Raw genomic sequence first — 6,281 nt, 5'->3', positions numbered from 1 at the left:
GTTAAACATCAAAATACAAAACTGTGATGCTTTCAAGGACACACCTTTCTAATTCTTGGAAAAGTTTACTGAAGAAAAACGAACATGTCTTTGTGCGATGCAGCAGACGCAGCTGTACCACAGAGGTCTGTCGGTTTAAGAAATAGATCACAATCACAATGAGCAGACTGACTAACAAACATGACTGACACCTTCGTCTCTGATGCGTGAAATAAAATCAGCAGGGCTGGTTCAGATGCAGTGAACGCATCACAGACGTGTCTGACCATCTGCACTTCTTTTCCTCAACAGCCAGTCGTCCACTGGACTAAAAACTGCTTTAAAAAACCAGGACTGTGGATTTATCCGGGACATCTGGCCGTCCCAGTCGGTGGGTGGATGTGCTTTGACCTTCTGACCCTCCTCTGAGTCAACCATCTTGGACTTGGAACAGGTGCAGCGGCTGCCACAACAGGAGGGAGCCGAGCCTCCTCTCCACCTCTAGCTGGCGCTCAGAATAGACCCGCCCACACCACAGACAGAGACGAGGCGCCGGCCGGCCCGTCTGTCTTTAAGAGGAAACACAGTCTCACAGGTTCGACTCAACACAGTTCGGTTTTTGTTTTGTTTTTTGAGTGGAAATCTCTTTTGTGTGGACTATTTGTGGATTTAGACTCCCTCCCTCCTCCGTCCCTCTCTCCCCAGCTGCACTGAGTAATCACACCTTCACATCCTGCGGGAGCGAACACACAAACACACACATTAACACCGTTTAACACATCTTTACCACCTCATAAACACCATCTATCAAAGCTATTGTGTTTCGCCCATCTTGACCACAATTCTACACACACAACTTTTCAGCAGAGCCGCACAGAGACCAAGAGAAAGACTCTTGAACGGCTCATGTTTAAGCCTGACATGGCGGCGTCCGGCCTCGGCTGCAGAGCTCACCACTGTCGACTAAATCACATATTTATTTTCCTGTTTATTGCTGCTTTGGCCTTTTGCTTTTCGGAGTTAGAGGAACATAATGTGAAGATCTTAATCACTCTGACAGCTCACAACTAGAGACCCACCACAACGTCTCCCCTCCATTAACAAACACCCCCACATTTTCTGCCGGAGCATTAAACTACATCAGTGGATATTCAAACTGTGGGTCAGGGACCAAAAGGTGGGTCTCCAGAGGGTGAGACACTGTCACAGCAAGGCATTAATATATAATAGGATTTTATTCGGCCTGACAGCTTTAATATCTAATGGGACATTTGCAACACCTCTGTTCCATTAGCAGCTTCCTGCTCCGTTTTCACACCTGACGGATGAGAAAAGCAAAAAGGCAAAGTGCAAAGCTCCATGGTTTCACTTGAGGTCTGAAGTGCCCGGCTGTGTAACTGAGGAGGTTTGAATCTTGCAGTATTTCAAATATTCGTGAGTTAAAAAAGCATGAAAAATAATCCAAAAATCTAAAAATGTATAAACATTTATAAAGTTAGTTTCCTGGTGAGGGTGAAGATGAGTTTAGTGAAACATTACGTCCAGATGAGAACTGGAAGTTACGACAGACTCAAGGTCATGACTCATGATCATCTAGACTTAAGCTCTGCATGTTCTGCACCTGGGTTTAACTTTGTTTGGAGCAGGTGCAAGTTGGACAGTCAGTAACCGATAGGAAAAACACTGATCACACATCCAGGAGGAAAAACATCGATAGCAGCTGGTCCGTCGATGTTTCTCCTCCTCGGTGTTTACAGGATCTCCCGCCCTGCAGGTGCTGACTGAGCTCAAATTCTCCACCTTCCTTCAGTTTGACTGAAGGTCGAAGTTAGAATGACGTAAGTTGCTTAGCAACAGTCGCCGCTCCGCGTGCATTCATGTGTTCATGCATCATAAGACCAGGCGCAGCTACAACCGTCCTCCGTCAGGTTTGGTGTGAATTCAAAGACCGGAGTTAAAACCAGGGCTGAACAATGAATCCAGTGCAATATCTATGTTGAGGGAGCTGCAATTTTTTTGATAAAGGTAAAATCTGTCACAACAGACCATAAATGAAGCGTTGTGGTGCTACAGAGACAAACTAGTCTATAAATCATGTCCTCCAGACGTAAGGGAACAGGCTGGTTTTTTATATTTGTCAGTGAAAATGCAAAAACGATGATTCCAATGAAATCGTGACTCAACACCTGCCAAAACAATCACAATATGATTTTTCCACATATCGTGGAGCCGCAGTGAAAACTTTCTTTCTGAGATCTGGATCCAGTAGAAAACCATCTGTGTGATGTGGTGGGACGGGAGACGTGCAGCGTGACTGTGCAGCTGACACGATGAAATGATGAGATGCGTCAGAGTCTCAGAGGGAAGTTTCCAACTTCTGGTGGATCCATGACGTGAAGAACTGAGGCTGTTTAAGAGCAAAGGGAGGAACCACCTGTAGTGTTCCTAATAAAGTGCTCACTAAGTGTTTACCACTTTCCAATGAGCACTAACCAAGCAAGAGTCTCACTGTTGCGCTGAGCCTCCGCTCTCCGGCTGCTGCCTCCTCGTACCGGACAGTAACTCACTCCGACAAGCTGAACTGCAAATTTAATCAGGTAATCTGTAACAGATTACTTTGCGTTGTGAAGCCTCCTAATGGGACGTGAGTCTGCCTGGCACCTCCCACATCACAGGGGACGCTCACAACAGCTCTGATCCATTAACAAACGTCCTGCTTCATTTCCACGCCTGCCAGAGCGGCTGCTGAAAACAAAAGAGCTGAGGAGAATCAGCGGGGAACACAGACAAACTGCCTCTGAGTTCCTCCACTACTCAACTGTGATTCTAACAGGGTGAATCTGAACAAGACGAGATGTTGAGACCGGAGAGAAGAGATCCGTCGGTGTCTGAATGAAACCCTGAAAAAACAGCGACAAAGGAGTTCTTTGAGTAAGACACAGCTGTGGCCGCCAATGTCAAACGTTCCTCTTCTATTTTCAGTCTTGTCCTGTCGAGCGAGAGGCTGAGAGGCTGAAGGTTTTCACATGTTTTCAGAGCTTCAGCACAGAGCGCAGCAGGGATGGTGTATTTTCGTCAGCCATCACGGGAGTTAGCGTCTCCCTGCTTCCCTCATTCCTGCGGAACATGTTTCTTTTAAAGTAAACATGAAATAGATTTCAGATTGCTGAACAGCCGGATTATTTCATAACTGACTGCGAGGTCACGCGCGACGCCAACAACAGCCATATTTGACTTGATGAACCTGTTGGTTCACTATGCAAAATGTATTAAATATATAACCTCCTAAATACACAATGATTTGTAATCACTGTATCCATGTATATAAATACTGTTTATAATTGTATTGCACTTATTCTGATGTTAACTCACAGTTATAGTCACATGAGGCATCCTCCTGTTATTTCTGGGATTGTATGTGAATGTTGGAAAGTCTCGACACTAGGGCTGTAACGATTATCCGACGTAATCGACGTTGTCGATTATAAAAATTATTCGACGTGGAATTTTAGTGTCGACGCGTCGTGTAAAACCACACAGAGTAAATGTACATAGAACAAAACCGGAACTTTCTAATGGGACCGTTTATATCCATAGTCTTTGGTTTTAACCCGGATACAAGCGCAGCGCACGGACTGGGACAACGCGGTGACGTAATTGAAGTCATGTGACTACGTGAATGATTTGCGTCTGTGTAATCTATTTGAACAACACGGCGGCGTCTACCAGCAGCACGACGGAGCGTGTGGAGCAACACGCGGCAAGAAAGGCTCGTTCACGGTCCTCCAAAGTTTGGGAAAACTTTAATCTTGACACCAACAGTGCGGTAAACTGCAGACTCTGCAAAGTGCATCTGGCATATCTCTCTAGCACGACAGTCATGCACGAGCACATAAAGAGGAAACACCCTGGTGCAGCGAGTCAAGATGTTGGACGGGTGAATTGTTATATCAAATGACTAACTTGAAAATAATTGCAATAAAATTACTGTTAGGTTAATAAAAAAAAATAATCGTTAGATTAGTCGTTTAAAAAATAATGGTTTGGGACAGCCCTACTCGACACTGAACCGTAGGTGTAGATAAATATTTAGCGAATGACTGGTACAGATACCTTTAATTAGACAACGATGCAGAACAACATCAACAAATAAAATAAATGTCCTTCAGTGAAATCTAAAACCTCTCTGCTTGTGAACTGAGCCGCCAGAGTCCAAGCTGTCAGTTTGGTAAAGGCAACAGCTTCTGACACCATGCAGTGTGCGTGTGTGTGTGTGTGTGTGTGTGTGTGTGTGTGTGTGTGTTGTTTTTTGTCCATTCTAAATCCTCTCATAACCTTGTGTGAACTCTTCCTGGTGACACACACATTTACAGCACCTTGTCAAATGGGGTGGACAAAATAATAGGAACACCTGTCAACATATCAACAGCAGCACACACCGCAGCCTCCTGCATGATCACACACACCTGACACAACACCTGTTCAACAGGTTCAACACAAACTGAACAGTAACCTTCATGCAGGACGATTTCCTGCAGGACGACATGAGACTGAAGAATCTTCAGATCAGTTTGGATCCACAGAAAATGAATCATATCTGAACAGTGGATATAATCTCCTTCCATTGCATCACTTTTCAACTTTCTGGTGGGACCCAACGACCAGAGAGGGGGACAGGTGTCAGCGGTGTCCCTGCAGGTCCATGCCGAATCCTGGAAGGAAGGTGACGATGTCCCGCAGGTAAATTATCTTAAACTGTCTTTACAGTGTGAAGCTGTACGGGACCAGAGAGGAGTTCAGAGTCTACGGTCCACTCAGGACTCAGGAACTGTCAAATAAAAAACAAACTTCTTCTTCTATGTTTTCAGTCGGTGACAACGTGTGAAACTGTGTTAGAAGTGTTAGAAACAAATGGATTCTGTGTGAGAAGATTAGCTTTTATACCAGTTACTAAACCCTGTGACCTTTAAAAACGTACTGGGAAGTTCCCAGTCAGATAAATACAGACTTCAGTAGCTACAACACATGGTCGGTCAAAGACTGTGATGCAGCTGCGAGTGTTTCATCACGTCTTTATGTGAAGATGAATGAAAACAGTGTGAGTTAGTGTCAGTACGATCTGCTCCTCAGGACACAGACGTCCCGTCGTTCTCTTGCATCAAAGTTTCTTAAATGTGAAACAGTTTGATTCAGTGTTTCTACAGGTTTTAATCCTCTGGTCTGTTCGTCGTGGAGAGGAGGAAACGTCTGTGGATAATTCAGCTGAACCACCGACACTGAAGGAGTCCAAACCGGGAGAAGCTGACGGCAACTCCCATGATGCCACGCTGCTTCACAATGTCATTTGTTACGGCTGTGATTGAGAGACCGTGAGCAAGTTACAGACTGTGAGTTCAAGTGTGACGGAGTTTCAAAACTGCTGCACAGGACGGATGTCGACGACAGTTTCTCCACAATTAATTTCACTTTGAATACAACTAGAAAGTTTTTAACGTGTTGTAATGGATACTGGTAACTTTACGAATGACAGTAACTCTATCCCATAATGAAACATTAGATAACTGGGGTGATAGGAGCACAGCTGGAGTCACATCTGGAATCACGGCGTCCAAAGTGGACTTATAAAAGTCAAATAACTGAGATGCAATAAAAACAAACATCAGTAGATATTTATCTTTTCATCGGCTTTCCAGTGATGGGATTATAAAAAAAAAACAAAAAAAAACACACACTACAGCTACTACAGTATATGCCAACAATGGTGTCGCCGTGGCAACGATGGATGAGTCACCATGGCAATTATATGACACTGCACTTATTAAAGCCTATAGATCAGACACAGGCGATAACACACAAGTGAGGACAAAAACACACTTTCAGCCTCTAGGGACAACACACACACACACACACACACACACACACACACACACACACACCTGAATGACAGAAGGAGATGACTGGAGCTACTTACAGGTGTGACAGGGTGATAAATCCACTTGTTTCTCTCCTCGTCTTTCTCCTCTCTCTCTCTCTCTCTCTCTCTGTCTCTCTGACTCTAACACTGGCGAGCCGTTAAACACCGATCCGAACTGGCGGACGAGAGGAAAATCATCGCCTGTCACACGACTTGAGATCCACTCACAATGCACTGTATCAACACTACCTCTCTCTCTCTCTCTCTCTCTCTCTCTACTGTGTGCACCTTATTCTGCCTCTCTCTCCTCCTCTGACCTGCTCCCAGTTTGCATCTTTCTCATATTTCTTTATCTCTCTTCTCACCTCTCTCTCTCTCTATCTGCCCC

The sequence above is a fragment of the Seriola lalandi genome, unplaced genomic scaffold (genome assembly GCF_002814215.2).
Source record: "Seriola lalandi dorsalis isolate HSWRI2012SDOR001 ecotype SW California unplaced genomic scaffold, Sedor1 jcf7180002054903, whole genome shotgun sequence".
NCBI classification, from domain to species: Eukaryota; Metazoa; Chordata; class Actinopteri; order Carangiformes; family Carangidae; genus Seriola; species Seriola lalandi.
Note: the sequence above shows the minus strand (reverse complement) of the source record.